A 25,738-nucleotide genomic window follows, 5' to 3' on the forward strand; every position below is an offset into this window, starting at 1 on the left:
TTAAACGTTTTAGGCGATTTAAAAATCGCAAAGCGTAGATACTCTGTCTGCGGCCCATTATGAGGCCATGCGGTCTAAGAACATGGGCATGCAGCAGTCCCTTGGTTATCTGCCCCCATCGGGTACTCTAAGACGTGCAGGTACCTCGCGTCATGCAATAGATCAATATCATTTAACAAACTTACTACAAACCTACATTTATACAAACGAAATTTCAAGGAAAAGTTTAAAGCAATTTTAATCATTGCTAATAGCATAAGTAGTCTACAGCCCGATGATCCCAGGTGCCTTGTGATCACATGGGCACCCCGTAGACCCAAGCAAGTACATTGGAGGTGAAAGTGGGTGCATCAATCTATAAGGCTTCCATGTATAGTGGAGTGCTTAACCTCTAATTTTATTAATTCAAGTGACCTACTCCGCGGTGTTCAAGACTCCAATTTTGGCTTTAAAACCACGTCGGATTTTATGGACCACTTGAGACATAAATACAATGAAGATGAACCAACACCAGTTTTATGGAAATGATATATGTCTGTCATGTCCCCTTTTCAAATAATTAAAAAATAATAATCTTTGCTAAGACAGGCAGCCCCAAGAAAGTGAAGTTTCGAAAAAAGGGAGTTAATCTTTGGAAACCGTTGGACTAATAAATGATAATTATTATTAAAATATGTTTCATTAACCTCTCTTGGACATGAGTTACATTTATTCCCTTTTTAAAGAGGTTTGGAGGCATTTTGGGGGGATTCCAGACTTGATTTTTGCTCATTCTTTGTTATTCTTCAAAGGCTGCCAAACCTGTGGAGAAGGAGACCCAAGAACGGGAGTTTGCAAGTTTCCAAGGAGACCCAAGAATGGGAGTTTGTAGGTTTCTAGGAAGGATAAGGATGGGATTTTGAAGCCATTCCATGTGCATGCTCATACAGAGTTTGCCTTTGTGCTGAACAGTGTAGATTTGTGGGTTGTTGGGTGTGTTTTTTGCATGAGTTTGGTGTTTTCAGTTGAGCATTTCATATCAGTTTTGGTTGCTGCTGTATTTCAGACTTTAAGCTGTTAAAATAGAGCTGAATATATGTATTGGTATGTGATTAAACTTTTGAGATAGTTTATTAGTGTTTTTGTGGTGTTTCCGGGCATTTTGTGTTAATTTCGGGAGCCCGATGAGCATAGTTTTTGTCCTACATTTGTGAGCTGTTGTGTAAAGGCTATATAGATCTGGAAAAATCATTTTGTAGGCTGTTATGCTGCTGAACTTTTTGTAAAAATTTCCACTTTCAAATTTATTAATAATAGGTGAAGCTATGAAGCTTTTGGCACCATTTCTGGCATACCCGATTTGGGGTTTCTTGAGAAATTTGGAGGATCTTTGTGATATTAGTTGTTTGATCTTAAAGATCTGATTAAAGGTTGGAAATATCATAAAAAATCAGAAAAGGGGACATTTTAGTGGTATCAGAGCCATGATCTTGCCAGCCTGAGGGTTTGTAAAAGTTTGCAGGTCAGTTTGACAACTACCCAGATCTTGCATTTTAGTTTTGAGAACTACCCAAATCTTGCATGTCATAATTTATGGTTGCATGTTTCTTCTAATTAGCTGCATGTCAAAATTAATGGGTGCATGCTACTTCTAATCATTTTCATGTTAGTTCTTGGTGAATTTGGTGGTTGTAGAAGTTTGCATGTCAGTTTTCACAACTACCCAGATCTTGCATGTCAGTTTTGACAACTACCCAGATCTTGCATGCCATAATTTGGTGGTTGCATGTTGCTTCTAATCAGTTGCATGTCCAAATCTATGGTTTCATTTTAGTTCTTGTTGAATTTGGTCGTTGTAGAAGTTTGTATGTCAGTTTTGACAACTACCCAGATCTTGCATGTTAGTTTTGACAACTACCCAGATCTTGCATATCATAATTTGGTGGTTGCATGTTGCTTCTAATCAGTTGCATGTCAAAATCTATGGTTGCATGCTACTTCTAATCATTTGGATGTTAGTTCTTGGTGTTTGAAGAAGTTATATCCTATTGGGGTTACACTCTACTTTATCCAAAATGGACAAGTATAGTACAGAGTCTCAGAGGACACGATCTTGGACAATTGATATCCAGAGTCAAAACAGTAGGAAGGATGGTTATTTAGACATTCGAGATAAACTTATGAAAATAAGCCATGACATGTCTAAACAGTTGGTTGAGCACCACCGTATAATGAATGACATGTTGTCCAACCCAGCTAAGGTGGATAAGTTGACTGGATTTCTATTTGGCAGATTTTCTCACAGGACAGATGACACAATTCCCAAGAACTTGCATGAGGAGTTTGAGAAACTAGCTGATAGCCAGGTAGAGGTCTCAGATTCTACTCTACCACAGGAGGTGGTGGGAAAGGATATTACACAGATTGATAGTAACGGTCAACTTGATACTCAAATTGAGACAATTGTTTATAGGTCGTCAAAGGGTGATGCCAGAGGTATTCAGGATGGTATAGTTACAACAGGCAGTGACTACAGTGTAGTGGGTTCAAATGATGATTATGAGGATGTTGTTGTGCAGGATGGTGAGATACCTGGTAGAGATGAGCAAACATTGAGAATTCATGACTTTGCTGAGAAAGAGTACCAGGCACAGTTAGATGCTTCATCACATGAGGTTGAGGCTAGTAGTACTTCACATGATTTGTCCAGCTAGCTGAAGGTGAACAAAGATAGTATTGTGACTTCATTACCTCATCATGACAGGTATGTAGAGTTAGTTGGTATTGGTCATATTACTCAGGTGAGGAGTTTGCTTGAGTTACCAGTTGATTCTAGTTTACGAATATGGACTCGAGATTGTTATATTGGTGTTTGGGATTCAGTTGACTGGAGATCTTTAACACTTTTTGGTAGCAGTGTTTGTTTGGGTGCTATCATGGATTTGATTAGTAGATTAAATGGTGTTGTCTTTTCTTGTGCCAGTATCTTGTCTGATGTTGGTATTATTTTTTATACACCAATGTTGGGCTTTGTTCATATATGCAGTCAACCATACTTGCTGGAATGTGTTGATAATATTTCATATTTGGCAGTGTGTATAGATGAGTCCCACGATCATATTGGCATTGATGACATCCAGGAGGATGCAGTGGGCAATTTTGAAGACTTAGTTTCCTTGGGTATAGAGGAGTTGGACAGCAATGCTAATGTTTTTGATACTCCGTATGTTGATATGAGCTTTAGATTTGATTCACAGGATATGGATGGTAATACTCTAGAGACTAGTAACTTTGAGGATACTCCTTCTAACAGTGCATCAGAGGAGGTTTATAGGAGGTAGTCAAGCCAATGCCATCATGTGTCTAATCAGTTGAGAGTTAGTGACTGAGACATTGCTATCACTTGCCAACATTTCGATGCTGCTCGTCAGTTGTTAGCAGTTTATGGATGGGGTTCTCCTACTAGTGATGAGCAGGGAGGCAGTTATCTTTCCTTGACAGAGTTCCACTCTTTATGGGAGGCTATTCAGATTTTGAGACAGAATTATATGCAGTTGGTAGCCGACAGATATTATCTAATAGAGTGGGGCAGTACAGCATATGATGCATTGTTGGCCAAGGAAAATGAGGTGAGTGAGCTTACTGAGCAGCTTGAGGTGACTTCTGAGATTCTTGAGAGTACACAGTTGGCTTTCAAGGAGTCACAGTTTCATTTGGCTAAGATGACCATGGGGTTAGAGTGACTACAGTCTTTACCTAATTCTATACAATCACAAGATGTGGTGTTTGGTGATCCGAAGATGTCCATGGCCAAGATTGTCAGAGACAGTGGAGATGGGGATGCATCCATCCTTGATACTAACATTGGCATATCAGGTTCATTTCCACTAGAGTCAGGTTCAATTGAGTTGGGTGTTGTAGCAGATTGTTGTATGTCTAACATGGTGGTGGCCTCTAGTACTGATGGCACAAAGACTAGAGATGTATCAAAGATCATGTGTGATGTTGGTGAGTTGGCAGTTGGCATGGTTCCTGCTAGTAATACTACTCCCTTGGTGATATCTTTGGAGGTAGTAGTCAGTTCCAACATGGTTAATGATCAATTGCAGTTAGTTTCATCTAGATTACAGTCTGAGCCACTGACTGAGATTGGCAAATTCTATCAACATTACATTGTGAGATACGCTCATCAATTTACCTTTGATGACCATGTTGATGAGATGATGATACAAAGATGTACTTTGGTTCCTAGTGCTTATCATCAGTTATGGGATAGTTTGATGCCTCAAGATGAGATTTGTGATGGGCATGACATGGTGATAGGTTCTGCAGTTGACAGCTTGATAATATGTGAATTAGAGCAGGAGTTTGGGAGTGATGCTTCAGTGGGTGTTGTTATTGATTCTACTCCTTTGGCTATGACATCTCCTAACTTAGCTAGTGATCAGTCACAGTGGGTTGTATCACTTGTTCATGGTGAGCTTTTGACTGAGGTTGGTTTATTTAATCAACATTATATTGTAGGGTATGTACATCAGTTAGCATTTGATCCTTGTTTTGAGGAGTTGATGGCAAGAAAATTTGGTTTGGATTCCATTTCTTACTCTCTATCTTGTAATGGCTTTTCACCATCAGTAGTGCATGGGAGTTATGGTTATGAGATAGTGGCCAGTGATTTGCAGAGTTATGTTGACTGTAGGAGTTGTATAGTGTGTGGATTCTCCATACTTGGTATAGTTTCATTCGAGAGCGTTCACCATTGTTGCAAAGTTGGATTGTACATTCTGTATAGGCCAGTGGGATGCGTTGATGGTATTTACTATGTTGGTAGTTTGATTTGTCCACTTTACTTAGGTTCTGATATTCTAAGAGTTTGTGTCTCATGGGTTTTTGACTGTGGTAATGGTGATTTTGGAGTTTGGTTGAGCTATAATTGCCAGTTTGATTATGGATTCCTCTTGGTCATATTGCAGAGGATCTTGCAGGAGTCTGTGTTAATTGGTAGTAGTATAGTTCATGACTACATTTGGGATCCAGGAGGATTGATTGGTTTATTGTTCAGCCATTGCTTGAGGATAAGCAATGTTTGGGAGGGGAGGACTTGTCATGTCCCCTTTTCAAATAATTAAAAAATAATAATCTTTGCTAAGACAGGCAGGCCCAAGAAAGTGAAGTTTCGGAAAAAGGGAGTTAATCTTAGGAAACCGTTGGACTAATAAATGATAATTATTATTAAAATATGTTTCATTAACCTCTCTTGGATGTGAGTTACAATTATTCCCTTTTTAAAGAGGTTTGGAGGCATTTTGGGGGGATTCCAGACTTGATTTTCGCTCATTCTTTGTTATTCTTCAGAGCCTACCAAACCTGTGGAGAAGGAGACCCAAGAACGGGAGTGTGTAGGTTTCTAGGGAGACCCAAGAATGGGAGCTTCTAGGTTTCTAGGAAGGCTAAGGATGGGAGTTTGAAGCCATTCCATGTGCATGCTCATACAGAGTTTGCCTTTGTGCTGAACAGTGTAGATTTGTGGGTTGTTGGGTGTGTTTTTTGCATGAGTTTGGTGTTTTCAGTTGAGCATTTCATATCAGTTTTGGTTGCTGCTGTATTTCAGACTTTAAGCTGTTAAAATAGAGCTGAATATATGTATTGGGATGTGATTAAACTTCTGAGATAGTTTATTAGTGTTTTTGTGGTGTTTCCGGGCATTTTGTGTTAATTTCGGGAGCCCGATGAGCATAGTTTTTGTCCTACATTTGTGAGCTGTTGTGTAAAGGCTATATAGATCTGGAAACATCATTTTGTAGGCTGTTATGCTGCTGAGCTTTCTGTAAAAATTTCCACTTTCAGATTTATTAATAATAGGTGAAGCTGTGAAGCTTTTGGCACCATTTCTGGCATACCCGATTTGGGGTTTCTTGAGAAATTTGGAGGATCTTTGTGATATTAGTTGTTTGATCTTAAAGATCTGATTAAAGGTTGGAAATATCATACAAAATCAAAAAAGGGGACATTTCAATGTCAGCATCTCTCCTTTTATGAGGATGTTAGTGAGAAAGCAACAAGGGATAAACAGTCAAACAAAAATCATCTAAGGATAGAACCTAAATCGAACATGCCTTTCACATAATTTGTGACTAAATAGAAGGCAACTAATAGTGAGGATACAGTCCATCGAAATCATAAAATGTATTAAATCAAATTAATAGTTATCAATTTACTATTAATACAAATCAACATGTAACTAAACAAAGTCTTTAAAATGATACATGTATATGGAATATAAGCTGTTGAAAACATGCTTGGGTCGTGCCTACTACTTGATGCAGGGGTCGCACGGCATCTAGAGATGGTCGAGGTGTGGTGATACAAACCCATCTCAAATTTATGTGTTATATATAAGTTTTTTTTTTTTTTTTTTTTTTTTTTAAATACTAACAAACATTTCCAAAACATTTTTCCAATATGACAATTTTTCAATATAAACATTCTTTTCAAAATTTTATTTCGAAATTAATCAACCACATATTAAATTTATAAATATACATATATGTAAATATATATGTATATATATAAATTTATATTATTAATATCATTTGTAGATATCATCTGATAGAAAGATTACATCTAATCATTTAAATTTCAGCTTAGAATTTCCATTTAATTTCAAATCTTGTCTATCTAATTTCACAATATAAATTCTAACCCAAACCCGATTCAAATCTAAATTTCTCTCTAATTGGATCTAGGTTTTCCTAATGTTTCCTTTTCTACCAAATAAGTACATATCTAGATTCTGATTCAAATTGCAAATTCATTCATGAAATATAATCAGACACATGTACCAACATGGTGAAGACAGGAAAAGAAAGAGTGCAAAGAGAGTATGTGATTATCACGAGTGCACCTAGACACTGATGCTAATTTTTCCATGCCTCAGAAGTCCATAGAAAATCCTTTCCTTCTCCATCATTCGCAAACCTTCCAAGATCCAAGCCAACCAAGAATCTCCAAGTGACTAGAAGAGCTAGAAGGAACATAGAAGCATATAGAAAATATATGAGCATGAAGAAGAATATGAGCTTGTAGCTTGTAGCTTCCATAAGGCTTCCATAAAGCTTCCATAAAGCTTCCATAAAGCTTTTCCAAACACACTAGGAGAACCTCTATTTAAAGGCCTCTAAGATGCATCTAGAGTGTCTCTACAGACAACTAGAAGATAAGCATGACAACCAAGCATGGGTCTTCTCCAACCTTCTATATGAGTCTTAAGGTTGTAGACACCATGTGCTCAAATAAAAATGCTAACTCCTAAGTGTAGACAACTTGTGCATTCTTAGAGTGCAAACTCCAGTGTTGTCTATAAGACAATTTCTGAGAATTTGCCAACTCCTATGTGAGCAAATATTAAAATAATGCACATTAATTAATATAATATTTAATTTAATCTTTTCAATTTAATTTATTTATTTATTAAATCTCATGCACAAACTTTAATAATTCCACTTTTCAATCTTAATATATTTATATTTTAATCACATGAGATCTAGAATCTTTTAATAATTTAAATATATCTTCCACTTTTAAATTTCATTTTCCAAAACTTAATTGCTAAAATATTTATTAGCTTTAATAATAATATAATTTAGTCATTTATTTAAAAAATGAACTCCAAATATATTATTATTAAAATAAATATTGTCACATTCCAACTTATAACTTCTATTTTCACATTTAATTATTTTATTTATTAATTTCTCAATTAATTAAATAAAATAAATATTAAAATACCATATTAATTTTCCATTTAAATTAAACCATTAATTAAATCTTTTAATTAGGCTTAATTAATAGAAAATACATACAAAATCAAACCAAGGGTTTATATCACGAATTATGTCATCCGACATATTCAGAGGGTACTCAACTCAGATACTTGTCCTAATTTTCCAATTAGAACAAATGGCTTAAAGAGTAGGGATTTGGACTTGAGAATTTATCTCCCCTCTCTTATCATTGAGATAGTGTGATAGGGTATGCTCATCCTGGCAATTCAGGGAAGTCAATACCTGGTACCTGCAACCTGCATAAAAACCACGCATGTACAAGCACAATATATACTAAACTAAATAGGCAATGGCAAGAAGTGGTGCATCGTGTAGATCCCAACTAGCAGGTGACTACGACTCCCTTCCTTAGCCACATCAGACACGCCATACAAAAGCAAATACGCAAAGAAAATACGCACACCATACACATGCAAGTATGGGGTAAGTATCCATAATAAAACACATATGATAATAAATCATCTTACTAATCATCATTAATAACTGAAAGCAATGTAATAATCACCATCAAAAATTGCGAACACTAAAAATAATCATCATACATGCATGAAATGCAAAATCTAAGTAATCTCATCACACAATAAGCTAAATCCATAGCACAATATCTGTTAATCTCATAACAATGCTGCTATCCATCAACATAAGACTAGCTCCAAACGAGTTCAGCAATGATAACAAAATGCGAACTAGGGGCAGGCACTACATCCACCCCCCCTGGGATAAGGCTTACTCCTGGAAGCCTACAAGAATGAAAAACTAAGATACTCACTTTGTAGGTCCCATTGAACCCTTTTACTCCTATAGGGAAACATGATACTATTGAGGATATTACAACACCCTTAGAGCAATATGATTCTGGTTTAGTGGTAAACCAAAAACCATATTGATCCACCATCATTCCTTTAACAACTACTGAAATATATCCCCTAATACATTCTAAGCAAGAGCAACTTAATGCTTGCAAAGATAATCAAGGGCATACTACCTTACAACATAGATGAAAAGATACATGTTTTCCAACTAGAACAAGTTTCAATTTTCAATTTTGCCCTTGTTTAGGTCTAAGTAGAACTTTCAGTTTTGAAAGCTAAATCTTGAAGTATGAAAAATATGAAAGTAACAGTTTAAGTTTTTTAAGTTCACCTAGTTTCAAGTTTTCAGTTTGAAAAGATACACATGATAGTTCAAAGTTTTCATTTTATTCAACTAGTTAACAACTAGTGGTATTCAAATATACCCAGAGCTCCCAATGTTGAAACTTGGGCTCTGATACCAAATGTAATGCCCCGCCAAGGGATCCAAAGAATTTCACTAAGTTTACCAAACAATTTTTTTTTTTAAACATGAAAGTAAAACCATTCATAACATTCGCGGAAGCAATAGTAACAATGCAAGTGAAAATAACATAACATACATAACAAGTTACATTCTTTAAAGATCCCTTAACGTTGAATTACTTCTAATCATAACTTATTCATCTAACATTACATCCTTAACAATGAATTAAAAAGGATACATCCAATGTACTTAAACAATATACAAGTGTCTTTTTAGTAACTACATTTTAGATTGCTCAATCATTCACCATACATAACACAAGGTATGAAAAGCATAAAAGAATAAACATCCATGTAAATAAAGTACATCATCATCCAATATTAATCCATGACATAATGAAACCATAACAATACATGATACATCATCATCATGAAGATATAGACATCCATCATAAAAAGATAACCATATATCACAAACATAACTATCTAAATGCACGGTTCCTCTCAACCATTAAAGAATCATTAGACCATCGTGGATCCTAGCCATCCCTCCGTGCGTAACATTCCAAAGCACCGAAGAGATCATCGGCTATAAACATAGTAGGAATATCACTCCTAAAATATCCTACTAACATGAAAAGTAAAGCATAAGATATCATCCTCTAACATATGCAAATCATCAATGTAAGGAACATACCAGTAAATACATCCATCATAAGGTATATCATCTACCATAATGATCCAAGAACAGAATGAAGATAAATACCAACCAAGAATACTCTAGCCACGGTGTCTCAATGGATCTCAAATGATAAGAGTGATAAAACACTACCACCCGACCGTGTGGTACCTAAGTGGTCCACTCCCATCGTGTTGAGGAGATAATCTCAAGTCCCAAACAGGATATCAAAGCATAAATATCTTTAAGTCCAGGAATCCTAAAAGTATACTAACTCAAGGGTTCCAACACACACAAAATTGATATCTAATTCCCAGAGGCACACAATGATATCTAGGAAACCTACTCTGTAAGCGGGAAACTGTCATCGCATTTATCTCGTACAAGCTACCCTGGCAGTTAGCTAAACTCCACGGGTCCATACAGATCTCATGCGGCCACTAGTATCCGCTCATACTGATGAGGCATACTATGGAATGCAAGGTCATAACCATGCATCTCACTACTCCCATCCTAGCCTATACAAGCGCTCAAGGCATGGGCGAGAACATCCAAAACAATTATATTTTTAGGTTCATTTAATCCCCATTTAGTGTGTAAATGTTATCACTTATTAACCAAACTTACAATGAGTTATCCTGGCAGCCACTTAAGGCCCCGGCCCCCATTGCAAGCCACTTCCTGACACTACAAGTAGATTACCTACCCTAATGCTCATGGAATCATAAATAACCACAGTCTTGTACAAGCGACTGTAAAGAAAATCCAAAAGAATCATCAAATATCTGCAAAATAAGCATCAAATATCCAATAAGAATCATCAAAATCTCCATGATAAAATCATCATAAAAGAATCGAATCTCCATGAGCAATATCCATAGAAAATCATGACCACAATAGTTCTCTATTGGCAACTAAAGGCATCACTGATAATCACAAGTATCCATTGGTTCTCAATAACCAAAATATTTCTCAAAATAATCACCATATCCATTGGTTCTTCAACAAGCAACCAAGAATATCTCATAATCATACTGATCAAATATCTCATAATCATACTGATCGAAGACTCCAAAATGGTTGAGTCAAACATGTCACAACATCACATCATCAAGAATAAATCCACATTTTAGTCCCATCATGGTGACTAGAAAATAAACCAAGGATAACTGATCGATGACTCAAAAATGATTAGCTCAGGTATCTCATACACATACATCTCAGCTTCACACATGAAGACTGATGAACAAATGCAAACATTTCATAAAGCATATGATCACATAACCATGGTTGGGCTTAATAAATATCAAGACCAAATAAAATCAACATGCCAACACATCTCATAACCCCCGAGCCTCTAGTAACAACCTAGGACTGGTCAACACTAGTTAACCCAAAAACCCAAAACAAGAAGCATATAGAATACACGATGCAAACACATGTTTTGGTTTTGCTATAATCTCATAGTTAAATTGAGTGTGGAGCTTTAGTTTCCATTTTCAAGTGTAGGGGTTTCAGTTTCCATTTTCAAGTATACTTCAAATGTCTAGGTTTCATCATTTGACCTACCAGTCAACCCATTTGATTCCCCGTTAGCATTATCCTAATAATAACTTAAGGATAATTATTTACTCATTAATTTGATCATCATTGATTCTTAATTAAATTTTTCTCTATTTTAACCATGATCCATATTCTAATTGATTAACTCTTCTTATCGCTACTTCAACTTTTCACATAAATCAAGGATCATTAATTGTTAAATTATAAGAGAGCCAATTATCAATCTTCGAATAAGAAGAATTATAACTTAATTAAAATGGTCAATCTAACCAATCAATTAACATAGATATACCATCCATGACCTATCAACATTCTAATAGTCTTCAATTAGAAACTTAATTGAGTGTTACTAAAGTTTGAGTCTTTTAATTTAATCGTTATCATCGTTGACAACCATACAATATCTAAGGTCATAATTCAAGTCATAAGACTTATCAACTTTGACATAAGTACTTAACAATAATTTTCATCAATTAAAATTGATCTCGTAAGTTACATTTAATAATAAACCAATCTATTAACAATTTAATAGTAACTGGTTAATCACAAATAACAAATTATTTTAGGGGTGATTCTATACAACCCATCTCATTATTTTAGTGAGCACTAATATTTTCCTTCAAATTAATCATATTAACAATTTATCAATTATTATTAAGTTAATAATTCCATATTCAACATTGCGAATAAAATAATAATATCATAATGAAAACCTAATTATATAGATATAGGTTGGGTCATTTAAATTGATAATCCCATTTTGACCTAAATTGATTTCCTAAAATAAACTAGAGGCAAGCTACTTATTAAATCTTAATAACTCACAATATGTTTTTCCCATCAAACCACAATAAACTCACAATTTTCCCTGAAATTGTTATTATTTAATCTTTATGATTAATCAAATTAACTAATAATTACATAGCTAGGTTAATAACTCCATGATTCTTGAGTATTAATTTTTTTTTTTAAACAATAGATAACAACTATTAATAATTCATAACAATAATAATGTTAATTAATGAATTATCTCTTATATTAAAATTCACTAAAAAGTGAATCACGCATGAAACCATATTATCACCTTTCACAATGAGAGAAGGAGATGGTTTTAAACGTTTTAGGGATTTAAAAATTGCAAAGCGTAGATACTCTATCTGCGGCCCATTATGAGGCCATGCGGTCTGAGAACATGGGCGTGCAGCAGTCCCTTGGTTGTTTGCCCCCATCGGGTACTCTAAGACGTGCAGGTACCTTGCATCATGCAATAGATCAATATCATTTAACAAACTTACTACAAACCTACATTTATACAAATGAAATTTCAAGGAAAAGTTTAAAGCAATTTTAATCATTGCTAATAGCATAAGTAGTCTACAGCCCGATGATCCCAAGTGCCTTGTGATCATGTGGGCACCCCGTAGACCCAAGCAGGTACGCTGGAGGTGAAAGTGGGTGCATCAATCTATAAGGCTTCCATGTATAGTGGAGTGCTTAACCTCTAATTTTATTAATTCAAGTGACCTACTCCGCGGTGTTCAAGACTCCAATTTTGGCTTTAAAACCACGTCGGATCTTATGGACCACTTGAGACATATATACAATGAAGATGAACCAACACCATTTTTATGGAAATGATATATGTCAGCATCTCTCCTTTTATGAGGATGTTAGTGAGAAAGCAACAAGGGATAAACAGTCAAACAAAAATCATCTAAGGATAGAACCTAAATCAAACATGCCTTTCACATAATTTGTGACTAAATAGAAGGCAACTAATAGTGAGGATACAGTCCATCGAAATTATAAAATGTATTCAATCAAATTAATAGTTATCAATTTACTATTAATACAAATCAGCATGTAACTAAAAAAAGTCTTTAAAATGATACATGTATATGGAATATAAGTTGTTGAAAACATGCTTGGGTCGTGCCTACTACTTGATGCAGGGGCCGCACGGCATCCAGAGATGGTCGAGGTGTGGTGATACAAACCCATCTCAAATTTATGTGTTATATATAAGTTTTTTTTTTTTTTTTTTTAATACTAACAAACATTTCCAAAACATTTTTCCAATATGACAATTTTTCAATATAAACATTCTTTTCAAAATTTTATTTCGAAATTAATCAACCACATATTAAATTTATAAATATACATATATGTAAATATATATGTATATATATAAATTTATATTATTAATATCATTTGTAGATATCATCTGATAGAAAGATTACATCTAATCATTTAAATTTCAGCTTAGAATTTCCATTTAATTTCAAATCTTGTCTATCTAATTTCACAATATAAATTCGAACCCAAACCCGATTCAAATCTAAATTTCTCTCTAATTGGATCTAGGTTTTCCTAATGTTTCCTTTTCTACCAAATAAGTACATATCTAGATTCCGATTCAAATTGCAAATTCATTCATGAAATATAATCAGACACATGTAACAACATGGTGAAGACAAGAAAAGAAAGAGTGCAAAGAGAGTATGTGATTATCACGAGTGCACCTGGACACTGATGCTAATTTTTCCATGCCTCAAAATTCCATAGAAAATCTTTTCCTTCTCCATCATTCGCAAACCTTCCAAGATCCAAGCCAACCAAGAATCTCCAAGTGACTAGAAGAGCTAGAAGGAACATAGAAGCATATAGAAAATATATGAGCATGAAGAAGAATATGAGCTTGTAGCTTGTAGCTTCCATAAGGCTTCCATAAAGCTTCCATAAAGCTTCCATAAAGCTTGTCCAAACACACTAGGAGAACCTCTATTTAAAGGCCTCTAAGATGCATCTAGAGTGTCTCTAGAGACAACTAGAAGGTAAGCATGACAACAAGCATGGGTCTTCTCCAACCTTCTAGATGAGTCTTAAGGTTGTAGACATCATGTGCTCAAATAAAAATGCTAACTCCTAAGTGTAGACAACTTGTGCATTCTTAGAGTGCAAACTCCAGTGTTGTCTATAAGATAATTTTCTAGAATTTGCCAACTCCTATGTGAGAAAATATTAAAATAATGCATATTAATTAATATAATATTTAATTTACTCTTTTCAATTTAATTTATTTATTTATTAAATCTCATGCACAAACTTTAATAATTCCACTTTTCAATCTTAATATATTTATATTTTAATCACATGAGATCTAGAATCTTTTAATAATTCAAATATATTTTCCACTTTTAAATTTCATTTTCCAAAACTTAATTGCTAAAATATTTATTAGCTTTAATAATAATATTATTTAGTCATTTATTTAAAAAATGAACTCCAAATATATTATTATTAAAATAAATATTGTCACATTCCAACTTATAACTTTTATTTTCACATTTAATTATTTTATTTATTAATTTCTCAATTAATTAAATAAAATAAATATTAAAATACCATATTATTTTTCCATTTAAATTAAACCATTAATTAAATCTTTTAATTAGGCTTAATTAATAGAAAATACATACAAAATCAAACCAAGGGTTTATATCACGAATTATGTCATCCGACATATTCGGAGGGTACTCAACTCAGATACTTGTCCTAATTTTCCAATTAGAACAAATGGCTTAAAGGGTAGGGATTTGGACTTGAGAATTTATCTCCCCTCTCTTATCATTGAGATAGTGTGATAGGGTACGCTCATCCTGGCAATTCAGGGAAGTCAATACTCGGTACCTGCAACTTGCATAAAAACCATGCATGTACAAGCACAATATATACTAAACTAAACAGGCAATGGTAGGAAGTGGTGCATCGTGTAGATCCCGACTAGCAGGTGACTGCGACTCCCTTCCTTAACCACATCAGACATGCCATACAAAAGCAAACACGCAAAGAAAACACGCACACCATACACATGCAAGTATGGGGTAAGTATCCATAATAAAACACATATGATAATAAATCATCTTACTAATCATCATTAATAACTGAAAGCAATGTGATAATCACCATCAACAATTGTGAACACTAAAAATAATCATCATACATACATGAAATGCAAAGTCTAAGAAATCTCATCACACAATAAGCTGAATCCATAGCACAATATCTGTTAATCTCATAACAATGTTGCTATCCATCAACATAAGACTAGCTCCAAAAGAGTTCAGCAATGATAAAAAAATGCGAACTAGGGGTAGGCACTACATAATAAGCATAAAGAGATACATATTTAGAAGAAAATATGAAGAGATACATATTTAGGAGAAAAAGAAAAGAACATTTACATAGGTACCTCTTCTCTCCTTGAAGAAAATCATAGGACAAGGGCACAACATAACAACAAAACCATAGAGAAAGGGAACAAAGATCACAAGGGCACAACAATGAAATGCATTTATTATAAGGACACGACAATGAAATCTCCACTGATGTTTTCAAACGTTCAGAGCTCTCCACACTCGTTCAAAGTTCTCCACCCTCTTTAGCATGCAACTCTCCACAATAGATCAAAACAAATAGAGATTGATTAATGTTGTATTTTCTTTTTATTTGTTTATATCACACTAATGTCACAATTACAATGCCAATGTTGATATTGTGATGGTGTCAGGGAGAATTGCAAAAAAAAATTGAAAATCATCCATAAATTACACTATCATTGCAAATCATCATTGCAATTTTACCCCAAATGTTGTAGTGTGTGGGTTAAGTAACCAATAAAAATCATATATAAATCATCCATCTAGATATCATCATGAAACAACTAAAATGACTATATGAACAAACAAAGAATCATCATCGAAAGAATAAAGATGAGCATATGAAATAATTTAGTATAAAGTAGCTCACCAAATATATGAACTAAATATGAAATAAAATTAGTTAGATCATGTAACCAAGTACTTCTAAATCATAATACATAACTATAAAAGATGGCCTAAGAATTTCAAAATATAACTTGAAAATTAATCTGGGGGTAGGCACTACATCAACCCCCCTAGACTTATGCTTACTCCTAGAAGTCTACAAGAAAGATCAAACTCAAATACTTAATGTGCGGGTCCCATTGGACCATTTACCCCCTTAGGAAGATAAGAATATATTGAAAATACCCTTTGAGATCTACCCATATCTCCAACCATGGGTTCTGAAACTATAGTTCTCTGATTTGAGAACTCTAGTTTTTGTTGGGGATAATGGGATGACTTATGCCCATTTTGTCTGCATAAAAAACATTCTCCAACAAAACTCCCTTGTAGTCTAGGTGTGTTGTACTACTAAAAGCTACCCTCACTAGCAAAATAATGAGAACTCTATGTTGGTTGGTCATTCTAATTGTGCCTATTGTACTAAGAGTAATGAGAATCCCTAGAGTGTAAACCACCACAACCACTCTATACTAGAGGATAAGATCCTCCCTTTTTTTTTTGCTACTATTGATTGCCTCCAGAATAAGGAGGATTCCTATTACTACCTATTCCTTGGTTTTGTGTGCCCATAGATCCAGATGGTGCATTTCCATTAATAGCTGCACCCAAAAAACCACCATGTCCTAAAATGATATTTTTCTCTACTAGAATAGCCTAATGAACCATACCCTTAAGGGTCTTAGGCTGGAAAACCTTCACACTCCCAATGAAATAGTTGTTTAGACCCTGAATGAAGTGTTATACCATTAGTGGTGAACTATCATTGATTCTTGCGTATGGCATGAGCTCATAAAACTTTCACTCGTACTCCACTATGGTCATGGTAAATTGCCTTAGATTATGAAACTCATCCACCCTTTTCTGGTTCCACTGTTCAAGTAAGAAGTGATCATGAAAGTTTCCAAGGAACAACTCTTAGGTAACAGTATTAATGTCCATACCCAACTTCTTTTCCTCAATATTCCACAATGTGGCTGCAAAAATTTCCAAATGTGTAAGGGCATATCTTGCTTTGACATTGGTGTCAAATTCTTGTATCACAAGACATCTATCCAAGACAATCAACCATTGCTCTACATCGTACCCAGTACCCTACCAAATGAAGATTTTGATATTGGATCAATGTAGGTCTCTCATCTATGTAGTCTTGACCTACCTCTCCCTATTTCCATGAGGATCTTCCTTAGGAGGAGGTAGCTACTCTAGAATAATCCTCATCATCTGCCTCATATTATCCTCTTAATCAACATACTCTTCTCCATGGTTCTCTTCCCTATTATCTTCCTGAGTAGGACTCTCTCTATGAGTCAGAGGAGGGTTATCATGTTCACCTAGGAACTCTACCTCAGCCTATAGTACAACCCCTAATAGCTCATCTAGTCTTAGACACCATCCTCGTACAACATCCAAGCAAGAACAACAAAAATGCTCACAAAGTCAATAAAGACATACTACCTTAAAGCATAATCATAAGAGAACTTGTTTTGAAATCCAAATCAAGAGTTATTCAAGTTTTGCTTTTTTTCTAAATTCAAGTTTTCCTTTTTTCTATGTTTAGGTATTCAAGTCTGAAGTTCAAGTTGTTCAAGCTATAATACATACATATAGTTGTTTAAGTTTTGTTTAAGTTAACTAGGTGTCATCTAGCAACATTCCAATGTAGAAGCTTGGGCTCTGATACCAGATATAACCCCCCCACTAGGGAACCCAAAATAAATTAGCCTATCATGTCACTAATTTTGCTAAACATTTTTTTTGGAAAGATTATAACAAAAATAGATAACATAGAGGAAGCAATAGATCAATAATTAATTCTCTTAAGGGTTCCATGGCATTAAATCACATACATAAGTTTTATTAAGATTAAATATATATACATAACAAATTCTAAATCATAGAATAACCATGAGTACATAATCAAATGAAATAATATATACAAGTACATAAGATGTCAAATGGCATAACCAAAATGCATAATCATCATCTAGGTACAAGTCACATGGTACAAAATGATAAAGGAATATACATCAAAATAAGGAACAACATCTCATGAGATCTCCAATAATCAAAGTACAATAAATCAGCATGACCATAGAACAAAATCACAATATTAGAAGAATGGAACAATTGCACAAGTACATCAAATAATGACATCCAATTGTTAGAATCCCAATGTTATAAGAAACACTACCACCTAACCTCATAGAAACTAAATGGCCCACTCCCACCATGCTAAGGAGATAATCTCAAGTCCCAAATGGATGACAATCCACAAGTCAAAGTTGGAATCTAGGTCATAGAATCTTGATAGCAATCTATCTCAAAGGTACCAAGTACACAAGTAATTTCTATCCCAAAGGAAACAAAGACATGTAGAAAACCTAATATGCATGTGGGCAAGTGTCATCACATGATCCAACTCTAAGGTTACCCTAGCAACCTCTCTAGACTTCAATCCCCTAGTGACTCTATGCAACATCAATATCCTCTCTTATAGATAAGGCATACTAACGAGGAAAGGTCACAACCAAGCATCCTCTCTACTCCCATCCTAACCTATACTATCACTCAAGACATTGATGAGGTAAAACACTGACTCTTATTAATTCATTTGAACACATTTAATGAGATATTATCACTTATTAATAGAACTTACAATGAGTTACCTAGGCAGCCTCTTTAGGGCTCTGGCCTCCATTACAAGCCACTTCCTAGCATACACATAAATAACCTACCCTAAGCTCATAAAAATTATATCTCATAAAGTCACAATATTCACCTCAATCCTTTACAAGAAATAGGTTTGCAACAAAAGATAATTGATTAAAACCTCATAGGTTACACCAACAAAATCACAATATTTACCTCTATCCTATACAAGCAACTTGAAAGCACAAATAGAAATGTGATCAAAAACTAAACACATCACAATGGTTGAGAATAAAAAATGCTGTGACCAAATAACATTACATGACAACATCATAAGTCAATCACTTCCCAAGCCTTTGGTAAACATACCTAACTAGTAAAAAGTAGGTTTATCCCAAAACCCAACACAAAACCTTAATAAGTGTAAATTAATTACCCATTTCAATTTTTGATGAAATTTCATAAAAGTCGAGTTGTAATAAAGTTTCAAATTTTCTTCTTTTTTTAAATTTTTTTTTCCAAAGGATAGAGGTTTGAAAATAAGATTGATTAAAAAGATAGTTTCTATCTCCTACTTAAACATACATATTTCCTTATAAGTAGGTATTTATTAGAGCATAATAATAGAATTCATATAAATAATTACTTCATTTATTCAATACCAAAACAATTTCTATTAAATGATATTATAATTTCAATTATAATAAAACTCAAAAGAGAAATATTTAAAACATATGTTAATGTCAAAATAATAATAAAAGGTAACTAAATTTAATTTTAATCAACTAATTAAACAATAAATAATTTTTAAATTAACTAATACTAAAATTTAATACATTCTAAATTTAACTCATTTATTAAAAAAATTATACAATATTTAATAAAAAATTTAAAGAATAAAAATAAAAACAAAAACTTAACCCTTTGAAAGGGTTGGTAGTCGATGGCTTGCCAAGGCAATTGTTGCTACCCTTGGTAGCCTCAGCTTGAGTGTCGATGGAGAGAAGAAATGGAGGGTGGGGATGGTGGCCCCACGCACACACACACACACACACACATATATGTGTGTTATATACACACATATATATGTGTGTGTGTATATATATACACATATATATGTGTGTGTATAACACATATATATGTGTGTGTGTGTATATATATACACATATATATGTGTGTATATAACACATATATATATGTGTGTGTGTGTGTGTGTATATATATGTATATATACACACACATATATATGTGTATATATATACACATACACATATATATGTGTATATATACACACACACATCTATGTGTGTGTATATATAAACACACACATATATATGTGTGTATATATATACACATATATATAGATATATACATACACATATATATATATACATATATACATATACATATATATATGTATGTATATATACATATACATATATGTATATATACATATATGTATATGTATATATGCATACATATATATACATATATATATACATATACATATATATATGTATATGTATATACATCTATGTATATATGTATATATGTATATATGTATATGTATATATGTATATATGTATATATGTATATGTATATATGTATATATATATATATATATATATATATATATATATATATATATAAAATATACATACACACACACACACACCTCTGCCCAAATAATAACTTAAGAATTTTTTTTTAATTATTGTGCATATTGAATTATCACAGTAATATATTTATTACTATAGTAATTTAATATTTACATATTTTTACCTTTTTTTTGCTTTTTTTTTTTCTTTTTTTAAATCTTATAGTGAAGACATTTGCAATCAGCCAAATATAGAATCATAATATTTTTCTCAATCTCCAAACCCTACCCATGAAGTATTTTCTAAATTTACAAGCTTTTGATAAATGTTTTCAATTTGTTTTCATAGAAGGTTCACCATTGAAGAGCAATCAAAATCCAACAAGATTTTCAATTCTAAAATTACAATTTCCATAACAAAATCCGTATACAAGCACGAAGAAGATGGAGAAACAATATGAGATTTATAGTAAGAAACTTGATAGAATTCCTACCTCAATCTAATGCTAAATCTGACAAACACTCAAAGAATACAAAATTCCCATCTCCCGAAACCCTTTCCAAAAATTGCTCCTCCAAACTTGTCTATGGAGAAATGAGCTCCAATCTAATAATAAATGATTTTCTCCTCTTAGGGTTTTCTATTTTACGAACATGCAAAAGCCTTTCTTTTTAATATTTTAATTAATTTAATCTTTTTGCATACTTTTTACATTTTAATTATAATAAATTTTATTTAAATTATTCTCACCTACTTTTATTAAGTAATAAGACATTTTTAGAAAGTATATTATAATTAATAATAATATTTAGAGTACATTTTAAAAATGAAACTTCTAAATTAGTTATTATTAAATTAAATAAATATAATTATGCTAAATTTGGACTTTTAATTAAATATTTAAATTTATTTCCTCTATTTAATTAATTTCTCAATTAATTAAATATAATTAAAAATTGATTTTTCTTTAATTTTTTTTAATTAAATCATTTAATAATATATTTATTTGATTTAATTATGATTGAATATCACAACATAACCACAAACTTTAAAAAGAAAACCCATCTAAAAGACCAAGTAGAAATTCAAACTCAAGGGTCAAAATCTTTAATTCATATCACTTGATGAATTTGGAAAGGTACATAACTTGGATACTTGTCCTATATTCTAGGACAATTGGATCAATGTTAGGATTTGGACTGGACAGCTATCTCCCCTCTTTAATATTGAGATACTACACTTAGAAATGTTTAGAATAACTAAGAGGGGGGTCCTTGGTGCTAACATCTCTCTTTTAGTTCCTCTATCATTGAAAAATTTATTGAACTCATTTGAAATGAATTCACCACCTATGTCAAATCTCAAGCACTTAAGACTCTTCCCTATTTCTTTTTCAACTCTGACTAATACCACATAAATGGCTAAAAAGCATTAGATTTAACTTTAAGAAACATCACAGTCATCATTCTAGAGTAGTCATCAACAATTTTATGAAATACTTATCTCGATAATAACTTTGAACATCATTGGGTCCACATAGGTCAATATGAACCAATTCCAAAATATCACTAGCAGTGTAGGCTTTTCTCTTAAAACTGGGTCATTTTTCCCAATTGACATTGTCTACACATAGCATTGTCAAGCTTCTTCTTTTTAGGCAACCCTCTTACTTTCTTCATCTTACTGATATTCACCAAATTGTCAAAGTTCACATGACATAATATGTTGTGCCATAACCAAACATCTTGTTGTTGTGCAAGAAAACATGTCTTATTCGATAAAACTAGATAGAATAAGTTACCTCTTATCTACTCACCAATTTCAATAATCTTACCTTCAACATCATGTATCTTGGCCTTCCTATTGTGAAATTCAACTCTGTAACTAGATTTGTTTAGCTGTGAAACACTCAATATATTATAGTTAAGTCCTTCAACTTAGTAAACATTGCCACATGTTATCTTATGAGTGAATTGAATAGTTCCTTTACCTTTTACAAAACATGGGATATCATTAGCAAATTTAACACATCCACCATTATATGGACCAATATCTTGAAATCTATCTTTATCACCAGTCATATAATTGAAATATCCACTATCAATTATCCATATGTCACTCTTGTAAACTTATGTGTGAGATTAGTGCAGTTTTCTCATCTTCATCGGAACCTTCTTTCATAGCAACATAGACAACTTCATCATCATTACTCTCAAATTCATTGTCAGATTCTTCTTTAGAAATATAACATGATTTCTTACGTTTTTCATCCTTGCTTCTCTTGTAGTCTTTGTCATCTCTTCTTCCTTTTTACTTGATTTCCTTCCTTTCATCCTTATCCTCTTTGTCATGACATCTAGCAGTAATATGACCAACTTTGTTGCATGAAAAATAAATAATAGGTAATTTACCTTTTCCTCTTCCAAATATTTTTGCAATAAGGGCTTCAAGTTCATCAATCTCATCATCAGAACTATTATTATCACTTTTCACATGTTTACCTTTTCTTTTGCTAAGAACTTGTTGGCGCTCAAAATTGTAGCCCCAATTTTGAGCACTGTTGAGAAAATTGAGCCCTATAAATGCTTTTAAATGCCTATGTACCTAGTTGTACCTTTGAGCCCCAAGAGGTGTTTAATGTTTCTAACACCTTCCTTTAGTGCATCCACTCATTCCATGAAGTTAAATTGAGATTCTGAGCCATTTCGTGAGGTCTCGTTTTAAGCATTTGTCAAATCTACATTTTACCCTAAGTGTCAAATAGCGACTGGAAGCTATGTTTGTCATTGAATATATTATGCCCAAAAATGTTTCATGAATTTCCACTTTGGGAGTGTCTAGTGTTCATACCTGAGAGCCTATGTTTTAGATTTTGAGTCATTTTGAGTCCATTTGACTAGGTTTATAATCCCTCAAAGTTGACAGTTTACTATTTTCATGTTGATACAATTTGTCCAAAATTATAGGAAACCCTGTTTGGCATGCTATAATTTCCTTTTGCGTTGCATTTTATATATCAGAGACTTGTTATGTTTCAAGTTTCACCTTATGACGAATCCATTTGATTGGTTTTCAAACATGATTCCAAATAGAATTTCTATTTTTTTACTAGTGTCAGTATTTGCAGATTGTTTGGTACCCCTATTTGGGATGTTATATCTCCTGATCTATGGTAGTTCAATTCAAATGGATTGTACCACTATGTTTTCCTCTAAAAATACTTCAAGTATGCCAAGTTTCAAGTCTTGACGAATCCATATGCGCACTTTTCCAGGTCAATTCCATTTGCAAAAATCACTTTTCTAGTAGTCTCCAGTCTGCAATTTTGAGTAGCTCACTTTGACCGCTAACCATTTGCACCCTGTTATTCATCATGAGCCCAAATCCTAGATCCATAATGTGCTCATGACAAAAAACTAATGCCCCAATTTTTGTCTCCCCAAATGTCAGTTTGCCCAATTTTCAAAGCTGATTCTGAACCCAGTTTATTATTTTCTGACATGTTTTTATGCAGGTAATTCTACGAGGTCAACTTTGATAGAGAATATCTTTTGACCCTAAATTTTTCATAAGATGAGATTTGACATGGTCCAAGAGTGCGAAACAAAGATCTAGTGTGCCAGTTTTTAGAGCCCAATCAGAGGTTTTGATCAGTTTTTAAGGCTATTCAACGGACCTCCTAGCACAAAGTTCACAGTTGCAGAAAGAGCCACTTGAAGTACATTCACCAGGATCAATGAATGAGTCATCAATAGCATCTAGGAACACAAGAAAGACTAGAGTTCCTTGCTATTTTTTTTTCCAAGGATATTATGTGAAGGGTGATAAATGTACCTTTATGCATGGCACATCTTTTGGAGGCAATTTAGGTGCTTCAACTTCACAAAAGACCACAAAGGTGAATGGTACAGGCACATAACCTCAGTCAGTGGAAAAGAAAGATGCCAATGGATCTGATACTACCACTACCAAATTTGCATCTGTAAGAAGCACAACTATAGAAGGATAGTTTCTAGTTGAGTGCAAATCTATTTCAAAGGTTGGACCTCCACTTTATAATGAAAATACAGATCGACACACCCTAGAACTTTCTTTACTCAACCTTCAATATCCTCTTGAAAGTTTACCAGATCCTCCAGTTAATGACATTGATTTTGGAACAAGGTCTGAGGTTGAACAAGACCAGCCTACAATTGATTGGCTGGAAAATGATATGGAAAATGATGAGTGGTTGGAGGATTCATCACCTGGATTTGATGTATTGGTAGATGATGGACCTAAGAAACTTGGTTACTAGGATGATGGTGATTATCTCTCAAACTTTGACATGAAGCTAGGAATAGAACCTTTTGTTGGTAGAGATAGACTAATACCAACAATAGATGATTTGGCACAATTTGATTATGAAGGCATGCATGAAGATCTAAGTTATTTTGAAGGTTGAAGCTAGTTTGATCACATGGCATATGGTCAATGTGAAGAATTGCCTCATGAATGTTTCTATGGCCATGTTAACTAGCATAAGCAAAAGTGTTTTGAAGAACAAGATATGTATGTGACAGTTTTATCTAAAAGGAGAGGTTTACCAATAGAAAAATATCCTCGTAGGACTGAAAAAGAAAATCTTTGTCACCATCTTAGTAAGCGCAGGAGGGCTGATAGAACACAAATAGGTGGCAAGTTCCCAAGGAGATCACATTCAGGTAGCAGGGTTGCAGATTTTCATCATGGGTGTAGGCAACAAGGCACTGACCAAACATGTTTTGATGTGCATCGTCAAGGTTCAAGAAGTAAAAATGTGCGAACACACTTCAAGACTTTGTCAACTATTGACAGCTTTCCTAGAGAGTCATTCAATAACATAGAACCTAACTTTAAACAAAGTTCTAAAAATTTTCCATTAAGAAGCTCAGTAGCTAAGCAAGGTTCAATTGAGCACTTTAGGGGTGGACATAAGGAAAAGGATAGAAGTAGGATTCATGTGGGTGCTAGTTCCCAAGAATCACGTGGCTTCAAAAAACATGCAAGTAAAATTGATCTAGGAAAGAATGATATAGATTTTGCCAGGCCAAAAACTCTCGAATAGATAAAGGAAGCAAAGAGAAAGGAGACTTTGCTAAATAATGGATCTAAAATTTGTGACACTAACAAAGAACAAAAAAATTCTAAACAATCTACAATATGTGGTTCAGGATTCGTTGATTTGAAGAGTCAAGTTTGAAATAATCTTCTAGGCAAGGAAAGAGAAAATCCACATTAG

General features: G+C 33.5%; 1 pseudogene; it reads left to right on the forward strand.

The window, feature by feature from the left end:
• The first annotated feature begins 67 nt into the window (after nucleotides 1-67).
• On the forward strand, nucleotides 68-25,738 carry LOC149560042 (uncharacterized; annotated as a pseudogene).

The sequence above is a fragment of the Cupressus sempervirens genome, chromosome 4 (genome assembly GCF_028749045.1).
Source record: "Cupressus sempervirens isolate cs-2001-9-10 chromosome 4, ASM2874904v1, whole genome shotgun sequence".
Classification (NCBI taxonomy): Eukaryota; Viridiplantae; Streptophyta; class Pinopsida; order Cupressales; family Cupressaceae; genus Cupressus; species Cupressus sempervirens.